Genomic DNA, 19,246 nt, shown 5'->3' with positions numbered 1-19,246 from the left:
TTTGCAGCTGCCCGCTTGTCCTGGACACTCCAGTGTCCACTTCTCCGTGCATCGGAGAGGCATGGAGCATGTACTGTTCCTGGAAGCCAGACCCCAAACAAGCCCGCTCTCTAGATACCCCCAGCCCCCCTCTGGGAGCTTATCCTCAGAAGTGGCTCTGTGACTCCCTCTTGGTAATTTGTCAGGCATGGATGCCTGGGAAAAGCATGGGGCACAGCAATGACTTGTGTGCTTCTGCTGGGCATGGAGATCATGAACATACGTGTGGTCTTCGCCTTGCCTGCTTGCTGCCTCCACGTCTCATGAAGCAGGCACTAAACACCTGCTCCCCGGCCACATCCAGGACTGATGGAGGGCTGGAGAGTAATTATTATTTTGGCTTATGCAACTGAGAGGCAGGTTCATTATTACTCAAAGGAGAGGAGGCGTGGGGGGCAGTTAATTATATAATGCTCCTGCCTGTCAACGCCGTGCCCGGCCCTGTCCCAGGCGGCCTCTTCTGTGCTGTTGTTGTTTTCATGGAGCAGGTTGGAGAGCATCCCTGACCCTGGCGCACAGGGGCTCAACTGAGCAGACTCTCTGGGTTTTAGGCGGTGCGTGTGTGTGCGCGCGCACACAGCGAGGCTCGGGCAGCAGATGTGGGTGGCTGAGGTGGGCGACTCAGCAGCCTGGCGCTCCCAGCTGGGCTCCTCGGGAGCCCAAGGGTAGTTGTCACCCTGGGGGCTCTGGCTGTGCTGCTCTGCGGATCTGTCCCTCCAGAGGTGCTGCCAGCTGTGCCTGAGCCAGGAGAGCAGCTTCGCGGTCTCATGTGGGAGCCCGGGGAGAAAAGAGGCAGGCCCCTGTCCCTGTGGAAGTCCCCAGAATATCTAAGAGTGAGGTCTAGCTCTCCAGGCTGTCCACCTTCCCGGACACCTTGGGTGGCCTGCAGAAATCTCTCCTTTGTTCAACAGATACTTACTGAGTGCCTGCTATGAGCAGGTGCTCTGGGTTCTGGGAAACCAGCAGTGAGCAAAACAGACAAAAGTTGTCCTCAGAGAGCTTCCATTTTAGAGGGAAGGGTAGGAATTCCTTTGTGCTAATGGAGGGAAGAGACCTGATTCTGTGGCTGGCCATGAGTTTAGGGTCTGATATGTTGATGTGAGAAATGCTTCCTTCTGTGGATTGATGTTCTTGGGTCCCTATCCCCCATCCAAGCAGCTACATAGCCTTCTGCTCCCCAAAGCACCTCCTACATTGCCCTGCTTGGGCCCTCCCATGATGGAGAGAGGGGGACCATGTCCAGTTTACAGATGAGGCCGGAGAGACCCAGGAGCCTGTGGGACAGGCCAGAGCCCCCCACCCACGGTGGCAGAGTCATGGTTGGAACTTGAATTTGTCCAGAGTGGAGCCCCCACCCCCCCGCATCACACCACCTGTAGGCCAACCAGGGTAGGCTTACAGGCACTGGGTGCGGGAGCTGACTGCTCCCTGTCGGTTGGTAACATGGCATGATGGAAAATTGAATTGACCCTTCCGGCCTGGGATAATCAGGCTGGACATCTGGGGCCACCTTTCTGCGACATGGTCCGTGCTTATCCTCAGGAAGGAAGTGACTGTTGAGAATGTGTGCCCTGCAGCAGCCCATCAGGCAAGCAGAACCAAAGCAGGGTGTTGCAGCTGTGGGTCTGGATGTCCCGTGTGTCCCCGCTCAGCTGGTGGGTGTGGCGGCTCATGTTTTGGGGAGGGCAAGCAGAGCCCTCAGGGAGTTCATGGTCCTGACTCCGGTCCGACTTTTCCCTTGCACAAGGGGTGGGGAGATTGGGCAGGCATCAGCCCAGCTCGCAGTGCTGACTTTGGGAAACGGGGATTTTCATGAATAATGCAGAAACGGCAAATGTATTCTACATTTGGCTGGAATGGGTATGGACTCCATTTCAACTGGGGCCGCCTCTGCCAACTCCTCCTCCTCTGGGTTCATCCTCTCCCCGAGTGCAAGGCACACGCTTTCTGCCCAAGTGAGCCCAGTGACTTCCAGGGTCCATCTGTTGGGGGGACACCTTGGAGATGGGGAGACTGCAGGGCCCGGGCCCACAGGAGCATATGCTTTGGAGTTGCAACCCTTAGGCTTTGTGACCTTGGGCAAGTTCTTGAACTTCTCTGAGCCTCTATCTCTTCATCTGTACGAAGGGCTGATAACATCTGTAAAGTAGGTGGGGATTGATTGAGGTGCGTGCACGGCTGTGCTAGGATCCTAGTAAGCTTTCATCATTACTTACCACTATTCTGCTCTCACGGTACACATGCAATGAATGCCACTTACGATGATCATTACTGGAGCCAATAGCCAGGTGTGATCATGGTGATAATGATGACAAATGGCAATATCAAACACTTATTAAACAGGTACTGTGTGTCAGGCGTGGGGCACGTGTTTGCATGGATTCTAGCACTTAATTCCCTTACCTCTGTGGGGTTAGTTTTCTTATTTCTCCCATTTTCCCACATTGGGAAGGGGAGGCTCACAGAGGGCAGAAGACCTGACTGGCGGGTGCCGGGCAGCACCAGGATTCGCGCTCAGGACGGTGATTCCAGAGCCTGTGCTTTTGTGTGGAACACGTTCTCTAAACTCCCTTGTGCAAAACGACCTCCTCGTTCCTTCCTCTTCCTCCGCACCCCGCTTCTTCTTGGGGCGCGGCAGCCCAGAGTTGTAGGCAAAGGCACAGGTGCACACCCAGCTGCTCCCTCCAGCCCTGCTGGCACTGCATGGCCCCTTCTCCACTCGCTGGTCTCCGCACAGGTAAATATTTCCTCCTGGTGCCGTGTACACAGGACCCCTCGGACCAAAGTTACCCCCACAAATAAACCCTCCCACAGCCTGAAAGATGTGAGTCATCTCACACACCAGGCCTCCCCCCTCAAATGCAGATTCCGTTCACTGGCCCAGATCCCTCGGCCCACACAAATCACACACGCCCACAGTCTAAATTCTAGTCCCTCTGCGCCTGTGCGCGCGCACACACACACAATACACCTGTCACCCAGAGACGTTTCCACCTCGTCCCCCAAAACACAGCCACGTGTACCCTCCAGATCCCTCCCAACTCCTGCTCCTGAGAAGCAGGTGTCCCTGTGAAGGGTGAGTGCCAGCCTCCTAGGAGGGTCAGATGGAGCTTTGTTTCCACTTTAAGCACACGTTTATGCAGTTAATGCCCCTTTTAAGGGGGAAGAAGCCCTCATCCAAACAAAATAAATGACCATGGGGCATATTTTTTTATACTAGGCCATGACTATGTGAAAGCAAACTTTAAAAAAAGAATCCACATGCCCAGGTTAGGGAGGAAGCAGGTCCATGGACATGGGCGGATGGACAGACCAATTGGAATTCATTTCAGAAACAAAAGCAGCTCCTGAAGATAAGCATCTCCTCAGAGATTCTGGTTCAGCCACTTTGGTGAGGGAAAAGGCTCTGGGAGGTGAAGGGAGAAAGAAAAAGCAAATAACTAGTTCTTTGTTGCCAATAATAGCTGAGGAGGAAGTGTTTCTGCACGCTCCCCTCACCCAGCGCAGCCTTGGAGCGATGTGGGTGCTTCAGATCAGGCACCTTACCACACGCGGGTGAGGAGATGAGGGTCAGCACCCTCCGGAAATAGCCGCTCCCTGGCCGCTGAGGTAGCGAGGAGCCCTGGTTGATGGTGACAGCACAGCTGACAGAGGGAGGAGGACTGTGGGCTGGAGGGGGCATGGCTGGGAAGACAGAGAGTGGTGGTGGCTGCTGGGGCTCCTTTTCCTCCTCGCTTTCCCCCAGCACAACTCTGGATAAGTGGTTGTCGACTCTGAGCTGACAGCTGTGTATCTAACGCTCAGCATCCTTTGAGGACAAACAGGATATGTGGATTTGTGGGATCTAGAGGGGGTGATGTTTCTTTGGATTTCCCACCGTGGTCGCCCCCTCTTAGATCAGCCACTCCCCCAACTTACAGTCTCCCGACTCGTGCAAGGCACATGGTGGATGGAGTGAGCGCTAACCTGGGGTCCTGGCTTTGCTCTGTGCATCCGACCAGGGGTTCCCTCAGACCCACAGGACCCACTGTGTCTTCCTTTAGGACGGAGGAGCGGCTGGTCTCTTCAGCACCGTGGAGAGCGCCGCACACCCGCGGCCCGCGCTTTGCTCTCTTTCTCTTCCAGCCGGGCCGCCAAACTGAGCCTCCCGGCCCGTGACCACCACCCCTGACCTGTCCAGCACCCTCGGCCACCAGAAGTTTTCCTGTTCCTGCCCGCCCTGTCAGTGTGTGGGTTCCATACTCCAACAAACACCACCCCTGGTGAGGGGGGTTTGCTGTTTGCACCCCAATACTGTCATGTTGGGTGCCTCCTGGTGTCTGCTGGTGACCTAACAGTATCTCCTGGCTGGTGGGGTGGGTCTGGAGTGAGGTCTTTGCCTGAGGCTCACTTTTGTGCCTCTGTGTGCGCCTCTGCTCTCGCGAGGTGTGCAGAGGCTGTAGGTATACAACCAGAGCCAGGCAGAGGGATGATCTTGTCTGTAGCAGCCAGTAAGAGACTGCTGTGCCACCTTTCTCCTTAAATCAGTGCTGGGGTTTCTCACCTGGACCAACCCTACTCAGTACAGTGGCTGCTGGCCACATGTGGCCTTTTGAATTTAAATTTGAATCATGGTGAAACACAATGTAGATATTCAGTGTTTCCATCTCACTAGCTGTATTTCATGTGCTCAATAGCAATGTGGGACTTATGGATGGTGCAGAGATAGAACTTGTCCACCATCACAGAAGGTTCTGCGAGTGTGTAAGCTTCGCACAGGGAGGGATGGGTCTATGCCGGTCACTGCCGTGTGTCCAGTGACTGCGGTGGTGCCGGCATGCTGACTGTGGATGAATGAGGGCAATGTATCACTACCATCATGCCACACGTCCACTTCATTGCAAGCACTTACAGCTGGGCATTGAGCATTAAAAGGAAAGTTTTCCCTGAGACTCTCATGCCAGTAGGTCACCCTCACTCATGGTTCTCTGAAAGCATCTCTGTGATAAGTCCCTAATGGGTTTTGTTTTGCTCTTGGCTCTGTCATTGCTTGTAAGGCTCTGCCATTGTTTCCCAGGAGTGAGATGGATGGTATAGAATAAAGGGAACCCATTCTGATGGTGTTCTGACATCCTGAGGGTGCGACGCAGTTGTGACCAGAGGGCACGGTGGGAGCACTGTCTAGTGAGCAGCGTTTGTGGCAAAGTGCTGGGAGAGATGCAGAAAAACAAGCAGCCTTTCCTCCACCTGCTTTATAACTCTCTTTGCTGCTATAGTTGCCTTGGTTTGACTCGTCCAGTTGCTGAGGTGCATTTCCTGAGTCTCTGCTATGTTCAGGGGGGAAATGACACACAAGCTCAGGGTGGCCTTTTGTGAATCAACCTGGAAATAGCTGCTGAGCTTGACTGTGCTTGTGTCTTTTGGGGCTGCTGTCACAGAATTCCACAGACTGGGGGCTTCTGAACAATGACATGTATCTCTCACAGCTCCTGAGGCTGGGAAGTTGGAGGTCAAGGGGCAAGCAGATTGGTGTCTGGTGAAGGCCTGCTTTTGGATTGCAGACTGCCATGCTCCCTGTGTCCTCACGTGGGGAAAGGGCCAGAGGAGTGCTCTGGGTCTCCTTTATCAGGCACTAATCCCATTCCTAAGGACTCCCTGAAGGCCCCACCTCCTAACACCATCTCCTTTATTACCTGTGAATCTGGTTGATGCCCGAGGTATGCCGTACGTAGTTTGCAGCGATGTACAAGAAGCAGGATGAAGTGACTTCTACCAAAAAGTCTGGATGTGAAACCAAAACATGTAAATAATCAAGGGTTTCTCATTCTGGAGTCTGGGGGGGCTCTGATGGAACCCCGCAGGCGAGGGTTCTGAGGAGGGAAGGGGAAGTGTGTGTGTCCCTGAGAGCAGCAGAGGTGTCCAGGGGAGGGGACAGCTGAGCTCAGGCTGAATGACAGCGGGTAGGGGGCCGTGGCTTCAAGACTAGCGTTGCCGACTCTGCAGGAGGCATGTCTTCTGTGGTGGAGCCATCACACTCTTTGCCTCTCCCCAGGTGTGGCTCCCACCTTCCTGGGTGTCCAGAGAAACCACAGTCCTCTGTGCTGCTGATAGAGCAGGTGTTGGGCAGGGGGCTGGCCCACCACTGTCGCTATTGGACGGAGTGTTTTGCAAACTTGACTGTGCATCAGAATTGCCTGGAAGGTGCCCGAAGCAGATTTGCTGGCCCCACCCCTGAATTTCTGGTCTGAGATGCTGCCTGACGATCTATGTTTCTAATAAGTTTCAGTTGGTGCTGCTGCTGCTTCTTGTCTGAGAACCCTACCTTTAGAAGCATGGCTCTAGGCTGGTGCTTCTTGTTTCCTTTTTTAAACTTACATTCAATTAATTAACATATAGTATATTATTAGTTTCAGAGGTAGAGTTCAGTGATTCATCAGTTGCCTATGACACCTTGTGCTCATCACAAAAAGTGCACTTCTTACTGCCCATCCCCCAGTTACCCCATCCTGCTATTCCCCTGGCCTCCAGCGACTCTGTTTCCTAGAGTTAAGAGTCTTTTGTGGTTTGTCTCTGTCTCTGATTTCACCTTGTTTTATTTTTCCCTCCCTTCCCCATGTTCATTTGCTTTGTTTCTTAAGTTCTACATATGAGTGAGACCGGATGGTCTTATCTTTCTCTGACTGACTTATTTCGCTCAGCATAATACCCTGTAGTTCCATCCACGTCGTTGCAAATGGCAAGATTTCATTTTTTCTGATGGCTGAGTAATATTCCATTGTGTATGTAGACCACATCTTCTTTATCCATTCATCTGTCACAGGACATCTGGGCTCTTTCTGTAGTTTGGCTATTGTGGACTTTGCTGCTATAAACATTAGGGTGCAGGTGCCTGTTCAGATCACTACGGTTGTATTTTTTTTAAAGATTTTATTTATTTATTCATGAGAGACACACAGAGAGAGGCAGAGATACAGGCAGAGGGAGAAGCAGGCTCTATGCAGGGAGCCCGATGTGGGACTCAATCCCGGGTCTCCAGGATCACACCCTGGGCCGAAGGCTGCACTAAACCACTGAGCCACTCAGGCCGCCCCACTACATTTGTATTTTTGGGGTAAATACCCAGTAGTGCAATTGCTGAATCATAGGGTAGCTCCATTTTTAACTTTTAAAGGCAACTCCATACAGTTTTCCAGGTGGCTGTATAGGCTGGTGCTTCTTAACCCCAGCAGCACAGCAAAGCCACAGAAGATGGTTCCCCAGGACACTGTTAACAATGCAGAATCTCAGCCCCCCACCCCCAGCCATGGCCCAGGGACATTCAGGGCCAGAAGCCACATGTTTGCAAGATGCCCGGGTGGCTCAAATGTAGGAACTACCACTAGTCCCAGTCTCAGCTTACACGTGGAATCATCTGGCTGCTTTGGAAAATGCTGAGGCCCAGGCCTCACCCAGAGATACTGACTGAGGTGGTCTGGGTGCAGCCTGCGCATTGGGATCCTTTGAAGACTGTCCTGGTGATGCTGGTGTGCATCTGGGATGGACGGCTGGCTATGCATCCAGGGTGTTGCAGGGAGGATGGCAGCGAAGACCCAGTTGGAATTCCAGCCAGCCTCTGGGAGAGTGGCCTCCTGGCCTGGGTCCGTGATAAAACCCAGCAGGGCTGAGAGCCCCTACTCTAGGTGGTTCTTCAAACGCCAGGTCAAGTGGCTCATGAAGTAGATGCTGTGCTTCCTTAAAAAAAATAAATAAATAAAACAGATGTACAGATTTTCAAGCATTTGCCAATGTTCCAGCGAGGGGAGCTGCTGTGTGTGTGTGGCCCCCACTCTGTCTCTGCCTTTTCCTCCTCCTTCCTTACAGGGCACTGTCCCTACATTTAGGGCCAAATTCCAGGATAGTCTCTCCAGATCTTTAATTTAACTTCATTGCACCCACAAGGACCTTGTGTCTGTGCAAGGGCATATTCATGGGTGTTGGGGTTGGGACAAGGACATGTGTATCTGGGGGACACTAGTCACAGACTTCAGTTTGAAAGTGCTCCAGAGCACATACGTGGTCACCTACAATCCCAAAGTCATGGAGATTCCTTTGAAGGAAGGATACTCAAAAAAATTTTTAAAGATTTTATTTATTTGAGAGAGAGCAAGAGAGAAAGGGAGAGAGAGAGAGAGCATGAGCAGAGGGAGGAGCAGAGGGAGAGGGAAAAGCAGACTGTCCGCTGAGCAGGGAGCCCAACGAGGGGCTGAATCCAGGGCCCTGGGATTGTGACCCGAGCTGAAGGCAGATGCTTCATGGACTGAGCCACTGAAGTGTCCCAATACTCACTATTTTTGAACGTCTGTGTGCTTTACCATAGATGTTATCCCTTTTAGTCCTTAAAATAGTGCTTTGTGTCGAGGCATGCAACGTGCTCCCATGAAAGAAGGGAGAAGGTAATGCTCCCAGCACTGGGTGGCCTGGTGAGGCCGCAGGGCCGGTGGGCAGTGGGGCTGGCCTAGAGCTGTCTGCAGCACTGTGGGGACAGTAGCGTCAGCCACCCCCTTGGTCTACAGTTGAGGTAGCTGAGGACCAGGGAGGCACCCACGGTCCAATAGTAACACAGAGGCAGGGAAGAGTGGCCGCGTCTTCTGAAGCCGGGCCCTCGGTGGCTCTTTGCTCAGCATTCATGAACTCGTGGGTTTTCCAGACTCCTCTGAGAGTGTAGTGGAGCTGAGGGTCCTCTCCCAGGACACATGCTGGTCCCTGCACACGTGACGTTTTGTGGGTGCTTGTGGGGGTGCACAGACTCCCTAAGACTTATCCATGGACCCCAGGATAGGAACCCTCCAACTTTTCATGGTGCCCAGACACGATCATCAGTGTGCACAGCAATTGGGACCCGGAGGGAGGGCAAAGCCAGCAGATGTCTGCAGCCGGTGAGTCCAGAGCAAGGGCTGGAGCGGGTGGCACTGGCCTTCCCCTCCTCCTGTCCCATGAACACGCCCCTTCCTGTGCCCAGGCCCCAGGGCCCTCAGCTTCTCCTGCAGGACCATCGGCTGGTCCAGGCAATATTTGACCCCTGAAACTTCTTCATCCTGCGCCCTCCCCACCAGTTCAGCTAGACTCGAGTGTCAGCAGGCGCCTGGTCAGGAGCTAGGAGCTGCCTGTGCCTTCCTTCATTCAGCCTGCCTGGAAGGCGTGACTCCCCCATTCTGGAGGGGGAAGCAGAGGCCCAGTGAGGCCAAGGAGATGGGGGTGCTGGCTAAGGGTCTCAACAGCTAGCGATCTGCTCCAGACCTCCCACCCTGGGCTCCCCAGGAGGGAACCTAGCAGAGGACACACGTCTGGGGCCATCTGGGGCCAGAGTCCTGAGGACCACACCTGAGAACCACCTGCCCCTTCCCGTCAGCCTCTGCCTTGGGCGAGGACTGCTAACCGGAGAAGAGGAGACCTCTGAAGGTGCCGGAGGGTTGGTCTCACTGTAAGGAGCTCGGGAGGGTTTTTCAGTGGAGAGGGTTCCAGGTACTGAGGGAGGCCCTGAGGGTGCGCCCAGGAGTCCCGCCGGGTGGGGGGTATGCATGGCAAACCAGTGCAGGGTTTCTCGGAGGCTGGTTGCAGAGGCTAACCCGGAGGACCATGAGCTGGCGCCCCTCTGCCCATCTGGGGACTGGGCAGCCAGCTTCTGTGCACGACCGTTCAGTGCCCCCTCCCTCAGCTGTTTGCTTGCTGCTGAGGTCAAAGGCCTGCCTGGCGGGGGGTGGCTCTGGGGGAGAAAAGGCAAGAGTTGAATGCATTTTGATGAGGCTGGTGGGGCGCCAGGGCCCCAGAGTGCCTTTGGGCTCTCCATGCACACATGCTCCCGTGGAGGTCCCGTCCTGTGGACCGGAGGCTCTGGGCGGTGAGACCGGGTCTGGTGAGTTCCTCACTGTGACCCCGCAGCAGGGAGAGCTCTGGAAATACTGCTTGGCTGATGCATGGATGATAAACCCGTGGAGAGCTGGAGGGTAGGAGCGGCAGCCTCATGCAGAGCAGGAGCAGGGGTGTGCAGGGAGGGAGAACAGTGGTGCAGAGGCTCACAGGCCACAACAGGTGGCTCATTAACCTAAGGAAAGGGGTCCGGGGGCAGGGGGTCTGAGCCTAGCTGCCAGGGCCCCACCGGAGGAAAGGGGGTTCATACTCTTGTAGCTAAGTTTTCGTTTCAAGATGCGTGTGGACTCATACGTGGTTTTGAGACTAACACAGAGGCATCCCCTGTGCCCTCCACCCAGTCTCCCCAAAGGTAGCACCTGACGTAAGAACCGCACAGCGTTGCAGCCAGGATGCCCACAGGGACACAGAGCGTTTCATCAGCAGGGACCCCCAGCCGCCTTTCAGAGCCACACCCTCCTCCCTCCCATCCCTGGCACCCACTCATCTGCTCTCCCTCCTGTCATTTTCTCATTTCCAGAATGTTCTATACATGGGATTATATAGCATGCGACCTTTTGGGACTGGCTTTCTTCACTTACTGTGGTTCTCTGAAGACCCATCCATGTCGTTGTGTGCATCCATACCTCATTCCTTTTTTCTGCCAGCCGGGGTCCTGGGCTGTGCGTGTGTGCAGACCACACTGTGTAACCATGTACCATGGAGGGGTGTCTGGGGCCGTGATGAATACAGCTGCTGCAGACTTGCATGGAGAGGCTCTTAGGTGAACATAGCCTTCGTGGCTCTGGGATATATGCCTAGGAGCGCAACTGCTGGACCATTGCTGCCTGTGCGGTGTGTTTGGGTCATCGCTCTGGCTGCTGGCGGGGAAGGAGATGGGAGCCAGAGTGGAAGCCGGAGACCCCTGGGAGGGTGCTTGTGTCCAGGGGAGGGGAGATGATGGCTTGGGTCTGGATGGGGGCAGTGGGTTGGGCAGAAACAGAGCCCCAAGTGTTTGGAGGTTGGCTGAGCAGTGGGCGGAGCCCAGACAGCCAGCTCTCAGTTGTGAGCGACCTCCTGGACCTTCCCTTTCAGACAGTGGGGACCTGAGGGCTGAGTGGGTCTATGGGCAAGAACTGCATGTGGGACGAGTGTGGTGTGAGAGGCTTCATGTGGCCAGATGAGGGTGGAAGGCTGCAGGGAGATTGTACACCTAATCTAGGTGGGGGCACCGCCCGCTGGGACTTGTCCCATGAAGTCGGGAGGGGTGGCACTAGAGGGGAGAAGCCCCAGGACTCAGAGCGAATGGGAGAGCTGGTGAAGGTTTCTATGCATGTGCCTGCTGCATGCAGATGTCCCGTGAGCCAGCTGCCAGTACTTTGTGTTGTTATTACAAATCCATTAAAGGAAAAAAAAAAAAAAACAACAAAAAAAAAACAAATCCATTAAAGGCACCGGTGCTGGATTATGGCCCCTGCTATGCACCTTGCCTTCTTCCCACTTGTCCTTTCTGCACCCTAGATGTGGTTCTGTGTCTGCACCCTGAGAGGGGGCAAATGGTAGCACCGTGATATGTCTTTGGTATCACCTTTGTGGCGGTGTAAGTGACATAAAGTTTGCCTTTTCAAGTGTATGATTCAGTGGTTTTCAGTATGTTCACGAGGTTGCACAGCTGTCACCACCACCTGATTTTAGAACATTAAGAAATATTTTTTTTCAAGATTCTATTTGTTTGAAAGAGAGAGAGTGAGAATGAGCGGGGTAGTCGTGAAGGGAGAGGGAGAAGCAGGTTCTTGGCTGAGAAGGGAGCTTGTTGCGAGACTCGATCCCAGGATCCTGGGATCATGATATGAGCTGAAGAGAGAAACCCCTCGTGCAGTAAGCAGTCTCACCCTGGACAGCCCCCGATCTGCTTTCTGTCTCTGGGTCTGGATGCTTGGTGTGGATGGGGTCCCACAGGGAGCCTTTGTGGCAGGCTTCGCCCTCAGTGTGTTGTTTTCCGAGTCATTCACGGATGTCCCCAGGCCGTCACCTGTGCCACGACTTGATTCCTCCTTAAGACTGAATAATATCCCATGGTGTGGTGAGCACACGTTTCATTTATCCATACATCGGTCCATGGACATTGAGGTGGGTTCCACCTCGGGGCCAGTGTGAAGAGGGCAGGTGTGAACAGTCCTGGGTAAGTTGTTGTGCAGACACGCGGTTTCGGGTCTCAGTTCTATAGAGACCTGGGTGGGGTGGTGGGGATTGCTGGGTCCCAGGGTGACTCCGTGTTGGGCCTTGTGCCGCCGTTCTGTTCTCCACGGCAGCTGGCCATCCTGGGCTCCCACCAGCACTGCCATGGGGGCCGCTTTCCCCATGTCCTCACCGCACCTGCTACGCTGTCCTTCTGTTACGGCCATCCTAGTGGCTGTGAAGTGCTGTCTCCTGTGGTTCGGATGTGCATCTCCCTGAGGACTGGTCGTGTTGGATCTCTGTCCACGTGCTCGTGGGCCACGTGCAGGTCTTTGGAGACATGTCTGTTCAGGTCCTTGCCTGCTTTAAAACTGGCTTGTCTTTTGTTGAGTTGCAGATGTTTAAAATACATTGTAGATAGCACATTGACTTAAAGTCCAGCGCCTGCCTCCTGACTGCCCCCCAGGATTCCCCTGTGCCTGCTGCCTCCCCATTGGACAGTGGATTCCTTGAAATAAATTTGATGCCTTTCTCTTGCCTGTAGAGTATGAGCGCGGTACCAGGACACAGTAGGTGTTCAGTAAATGTTGGCTTGACAGAACTGGAGCCACTGCCCACCAGCTAGGAGGTCAGAGTTCCCATCCAGGCTCTGCAGTGGAGGCTTTGAGGGGCCGCATTTAGGGGCTGTTTCACCAGCAGGGACATAACAGTCGTGGTGTCCACAGGGTAGTTGGGACCCACACAGGTATTTATTGAGCACTGACCACGTCCCTGGCAATGAGCCGGCGCTAAGTGCTATGGTACTATTGGGCCGGCTGAAGGGACCTGTCCATGCACCTGTTACATAGCTCCCCTTTTACTGCTGACAGGATGGAGGGAGCTGGGCCAGGGCTTTCCCACAGAGACCCAGAGGATGGTGGAGTGGGGCTGAGCAGCCTGGGAGCTTGCAGATGCTCCAGGAGGAGTGGTTTTTTTTTTTTTTTTATGATAGGCACACAGTGAGAGAGAGAGCGAGGCAGAGACATAGGCAGAGGGAGAAGCAGGCTCCATGCACCGGGAGCCCGACGTGGGATTTGATCCTGGGTCTCCAGGATCGCACCCTGGGTCAAAGGCAGGCGCCAAACCGCTGCGCCACCCAGGGATCCCCAGGAGGAGTGTTTTTAAGTGTGCGCGTAGGCAAAGGGAACAGGACCACCCGGGAGCACGGGGAACCAGCGGCTGTGGCTGTGGTTGTGTCAGACTCAAGGGGCAGTGTCGAGGGGTCAGGCCCTGCCTGGGTCTGCACAGAGCCAGCCTGACTCTTAGGGGCCAGGAGGTAACCCACTGGAGATGAAGATCTCAGCCCAAAGCTGGCCTGGAGCCTCCCTGGACTCAGGTGTCCCCCACCACCTGGACGGCGTGGGGCTGAGTGGCGCGTCTGCGGTGCAGGGCCCCATCTGGAGGAAATTAATTGTAGATCCCCGAGAGAATGCGGCAGAAATATAGCAGAGGTCAGAGTTTTCTCGGGACTGGAGGCGGCCCTGGTGACAGTGACCATGAAGTGTTCACAAGTGCAGAATGCCCTGTTAGTTGGAGGCCTGAGCAGGAGGAGGGCAGGGCAGGAATGTGCCAGCCAGGGGAGGAAGTTAATGGAGAGACAGAGAGGGAGGGAGGGAAGGTGGGAGAGACCAGGAGAGGGAGAGAGACAGGGGGAGACAGAGGGAGAGAGACAGAGATGGAGAGACAAAGAGTCAGAGAGGGAGAGACAGAGACAGAGATGGAGAGACAGAGATGGAAAGAGTCAGAGATGGAGAAAGACAGAGATGGAGAGACAGAGACAGAAATGGAGAGACAGACAGAGATGGAGAGACAGACAGAGATGGAGAAAGACAGAGATGGAGAGACAGAGACAGAGATGGAGAGAGAGAGAGGAAGAGAGAGAGGGAGAGATGAGCAGAGGGAGGAGACAGGGGAGAGGGAGGAGGGATGCACACCTACTACTTCTCACCCGTCCTTTGTTTTCACTGGCACCGAGCATCTCTGGGCAGGCACCCCTGCCTCAGTTTCCAGCCCTGCCCCTGCCCCTCAGGCCTGTGAGGAGCAGGAGCCTTAAATGAGAATGAGGCCCCCAGAGCATGGGGGATTCATGATGCCTATGAGCACAGCTCTCCACCCCTGGCTGCCAGAGCTCATCCCCCCTGAGCTTGTTCCCACGTGGCCCAAAGTGGAGAGGTGAAAACCCTGCCTTCACCTGCCTGATGCAACAGGGTCCCGTCCTGGGGACCCCCTTCTGTCTGGAGCCCTGGCCTGGGGGCCCCCCCTCCATCCTTGCAATGCTGCAGGATCCCCAGGTCCCCAGCAAGGCAATCAGGCCCAGGGCTGTCTGAGCTGATTCTGAGTTGAGGGGTCAGCACTGGGGCTTCCTCGTCCCTCAGGAGGGCCTGCAGACCCCTGCTTCTGGGCCTTCCCCTCCTCCCACAGCAGCCAGAGGAGTTCCTGTAGAAATGTCCAGAACTCCCTCGGGGGGGGGGTCCAGGCCTTCCAGCCAAGACACCCAGGAACCCGCCTGCCCTGCGGTGGAACAGTCTGGTTTCTTCCTCGTTGCAGGGAGTGGGGGATCCCTCCCATGGAACCATGGGGCCAGAAGTTAGAGCCAGCTGTGGGGCTGGGGCTCTGGGTGGGTGGTTTGGGGAGGGCGGGGTTCCCTCTGCTCTTCCTCTCTCAGCCTCCGGGACTCTGGCCGATGGCCAAGGGAAATGGTTTCGGGAAAACCCAATCTCAAGGGCCTGTCAGCCGGACTGAGACAGCTGTCTGGACAGAGTCCCCAAGGGGGCGCAGGTGGACAGGTCTGTGCGGGTACTCACGGGCCATCGCCCCCGCTTGCTGGGCTCCTCCCTGTCCTCACTCCGCCCTCCAGAGCTGCTCTGTGCCGAGACGCCTGTGGAGCTTCTAGTATCCCTCCTTGCTCTGGACAGCAGCGCGCTGGGGGCCTGAGGACACACTGCTGGACGTCCCTCCCCAGGCCCAGCACGAATTTGGAGCTGGCGACCACGGGGGCCGCAGGGGCAGGCGGGGACCCCAGCCCTGCATGTCCTTGGCCTGGCCCACCCTCAGCCGGCCACACTGGCATCCAGCGGGGCAGGTGTGAGGTTCCTCCTGGGCTCTGGCCCTGGTTCCCCAGGATATTTGTAGTCACTCTCCCGGGACATGCCGTATCTGTCGCTGACCAAATCGCAGGTTTGGCCACTGGCCACTGTGGTTCGCTGCCCATCTAGACCTCAGGTACAGAGAGGGTAGTGAAAATAAAGGTGTAAGTTCTTTCCCCATGGGTCCCAATTCCATCTGCGGACCTGCTGGGAGTCTGCACACTCGTCCTGGGGGACCGTGCTCCCACTCGTCCCTTGGGAGCAGATGTCATGTCTGAAATTGGACTGTCCACCTCCATGTCCTGTGGGGAGTCTTGCCCTGAGCACTCTCCACTGCACAGGCCATGGGACCCTCTAGGCCATAGAGCAGGAGCCCCCTGGGGCGCCCAATAAACAGGGGGATTGAGGAGGGTTGTTATTTGGCAATTCTGGGAAGTCGGGGTGTGTCCCCCTGGCAGTGATGTCTGTTGGGAGGGCTTGAAACCCCGTCTCCCTCCCCAGGAAGGCTGGAGCTGCCTCACACCATGGCCCGTCCTTTGCAGGGGCTGCAGAGCGGGGTGCTCCTAACCCAAGGCTTTAGTTTTTGTAATTCATTGAGATAGAGTTCACCTAGCACACACGACACCTACTCCAAGTGCACAATTCAGTGATTCCTGGCGTGTTTGGAGCTGTGCAGACATCACTGCCATCAACCGGAGAGCACTTCATGGTCTCAGAGAGAAACCCCGTACCTAGCCGTCCTCTCCCCAGCTCCCCACTCCCCTTGGCAACCACCGAATCTCCTCTCCGTCGCTGGGTTGGCCTGTCCTGGACACCTCATGTCCTTGTGTCCTATTTGACACGGGGCCTCTTGCATCCTCAAGTCCCTTACCATTTTCTAGGGGAAGTGCCAGAGCTCTGCTCCTCCTGAAGACTTTGCATTACCCCAGGGCATGGAGGGGGCACATCTGGCTCGCCCAGTCATCCGTTGATGGCCATCTGGGCTGTTCCCACCCTTGGCTGTTTGAAGAACGCTGCTGTGGACGTTTGTGTGCGGGTGTTTGTGGGACAGGCGTTCTCTTTTCTCTTGGGGGTGGACCTAAGCATGGAGTTGCTGGCACATATGGTAATTCCTGGTTTAATGGTTTGAGGAACTGCCAGACTGTTTCCCAAAGTGTCTGCACCCTTGTACATTTCCACTCAGCTTATTTTTTAAGAAGAATCTTCTGGAAGCTAAGAAGTCCTTCCCAGCATCCCCCCACCCCCAGGTGGGGGGTGGATTTATTCCCCAACGTGGCATATTCTGTGTGTGGAGAAAACCCTAGCAGGGATGGGGATGGCAGTCATGCCAGGCATGGGGAGCAGCCCTCAGTGCCACCTCCTGCAGGTAGTCCCGCCACAGCCCTGCCACTCTGCCTCTCCCCTGCTCTCATCCTCTTCCTGCCAGTAGTGTTCTCACCCTGTCCCTCTCAATCTCAGGTCCAGGGGGTTCTTTGTTCTGCATATTCTCTGCCCAGGTACGTGATAGGTCCTTTGCAGGTAGTGGCTAGGTGAATGAACGTTATTTAGAGAAGGGGTCTTCTCCCCACCCTGCAGGAAAGTGAGGCCTAGGGGGTGGAGAGGGACCTAGAAGGAACTCTGTAGCTAGGTGATCATCGCGATCCTGCTCTCTATGGGAGAGGTCATGGCAAAGGACACCGATGTACAAGGTATCCCCGACCACTGATCAATCTGTTTTTGTCTGAGAGGGTAGGCTCTGGGAGACCTGCATGGAAAGGCGACAGAGTTCTGGGGGACCCCTCCAAGAAGATAACAGGGACTTGGAGATCCCCGAGGTGATAACGTGTACCTGGGGCCTCCGTCGGGCCATAGTGGGCAGGTTGGGGGTTCCATGAGGCTGTAACAGACAGGTGGGGGCCTCCGTCGGGCCATAGTGGGCAGGTAGGACATTCTGTGGGGCCGTAGCGGGCAGGTGGGGGCTCTGTGGGGCCATAGCCAGAAGGTGGGGCCTTCAGGAGGATAAAAGAACACACAGGGCCCCGTCCCTCGCTCTCTGCCCACATCCTCCTAGGTTCTCATGTTCAGTCTCTGTCTGGCTGAAGTCCAGTGGATTAGGGACCATTGGCTTCATTTTATGGACATGGAAAGTGAGGGTAAGTAGCTCGGCCAACCTCATGGCTGATGGTGCATGCGAGTGGCCTCATGGGAGTCCTGGCTACACTCCACACTTACCTGGGCCTGTCGCTTGGAACTGGCAGCCCTGCATAGAGACCACCTGCCCCAAGCCCTCTGGCCCAGAGCTTGGGAAACTGAGGCCTGTGGAGGTCTCACAGGGGCCTAGAGACGCCTCGAGGGGCTGGAGCCCTTGTGTCAGCTGTGGTGTCTTCCTGGGATGATGGCTCATCAACCACATCACGAGCATTGTCTCAGTGCGGGCCCAGGGCTCGAAGGCTGGGCTCTCAGCAGCGTCCTGGTGTACCTGTGGTGTGTGTGTGACACCCCGACCCTGCGAAGTGACATAGGTCAGAGGGAGATTTCCCAGCACTGTGAGCGGTGGACACTGCTATCTGAAGGCAAGATGGAAGCTTGCCCAGCAGGTGGCTTTTCAGGAACAAGCTCATTGGTTCTCAAATGACAGACTGTAAAACAGAAAGTGATGGTGGTCCTGGAGCAAGAATGTCTTAGGAGCTTTTGGAGTTCCCTCCTGCTGGGACTCCACCCAGAGCCCCCCGGGGCCACGCTGCTCGGCAGGCTGAGTGTCCCTGGTAAGTCCTCACAGCTCTCCAGGTGATGCTAATGGGAGGATCTGGGTTCTTGACCCGGAGTGGCCTCAGTCACATGGAGGGTGAGTCTCATTCTGGAGTGCCGGCCCGCCTCCAGGGGCTCTGCTTCAGACTCTGCATTTCAGCAGTTCCCAGGTGGCGTGGGTACTGCCCAGGAGAACTGCACCCAATGGAGAGCCTTCCAGTGCCCCCTCTGCTCAGTCACTTCTCAGCCCACCAGAGCGCGGGCCTGACCTTACAGGGGCTAACCTTGTGGGCCTCGGGCAGCTGCGGAGCCTCCGTGCCCACTGGCTGACCAGAGCAGGGAGCGTAGCACCAGGAAGGGTGCTCTCCAGACGGTGGGATTCAGAGTAGCACCTACTCTGTGCTGCGTTCAGTTCTGGCTGGCCTCCCCTGTGAACACCCAAAGGGAGGGTCCCCCCCTTTTTTTTTGAAGGATGAAAGTAGTGATCCAAATTGGCAACCCCCGAGGTCCCCCTTTATTCTTGATAGCATGGAGCACTGCATCTAGATGCCCAGCCACCAAAGTGTGGATTAGATGGATGAATCTTTGCTTTTGGTCTCAGCTTAAGGAGAGGAACCTGCGCCTCCGTTCTCACAGCTCTCCGTCTGGTGAGGGTCTGAAAATCTGGGCCTTCTAAGGTCCTTCTGGGTTTGGGGCAGGCCCTGCTCCCTGAGGCCAGGCAGGACGTGGGGCTGAAATCTGGAAGCTGGTCCTGTCAGACACAGCTTCCCAGGTCCTGTCTGGAAAGTGTGAGACACACCCAGGTCCTGTCAGCCTGCATACCTGAGCCACCCACCCAGGGTCTCACTCAGCACGAGTCCTCTCACCACCGGCCTCATCCCGCAGGAGCAGCTCTGCGCACGAAGGTATGAGAACCACCAGGCCCCGGGGGGCACGGGTGCGGTTGAAGCCAGAGCCCGTGTTCCTTGTGGCAGGCTTCTTCCTTATATTTCAGGGGGTAGTGGAGAGAACTGTCCAGAATCAGGCCTGGGTGTCAGGCACCCTTGGGTGGGGTCCCAGCTCAGCTGCTTCTCTCCATGTGGGGAGTTCGGCCAAGGGACTCTGGGCACCAAGTGGAAGAAGACCTCTGCATGATGCAGACACACTGTGTACCCTTGGCCGTGTGGGCTGTGCCATTCCTCCTGGCAGGGGAATGAGCCTCTTCCCTGCTCTGCGAGGTCAGGGTGACGAGGCAAGCAGAGTCAGTCTCCTTAGGGGACATGGCTTGGAAGGAACGACACAGGGACACCTGGCTGGGGTCTGCAGACCCCCCT

At 55.7% G+C, this 19,246-nt stretch overlaps 1 protein-coding gene across 1 annotated transcript in view; it reads left to right on the top strand.

Moving 5' to 3' along the window:
• JPH3 (junctophilin 3) overlaps positions 1-19,246 on the top strand; it is an 81,174-nt gene that overhangs the window by 1,587 nt on the left and 60,341 nt on the right. The gene's annotated exons all lie outside the window — the stretch shown is intronic.

The sequence above is a fragment of the Vulpes lagopus genome, chromosome 10 (assembly GCF_018345385.1).
Source record: "Vulpes lagopus strain Blue_001 chromosome 10, ASM1834538v1, whole genome shotgun sequence".
NCBI lineage: Eukaryota > Metazoa > Chordata > Mammalia > Carnivora > Canidae > Vulpes > Vulpes lagopus.
This window is presented reverse-complemented; position numbering and strand designations above follow the sequence as displayed.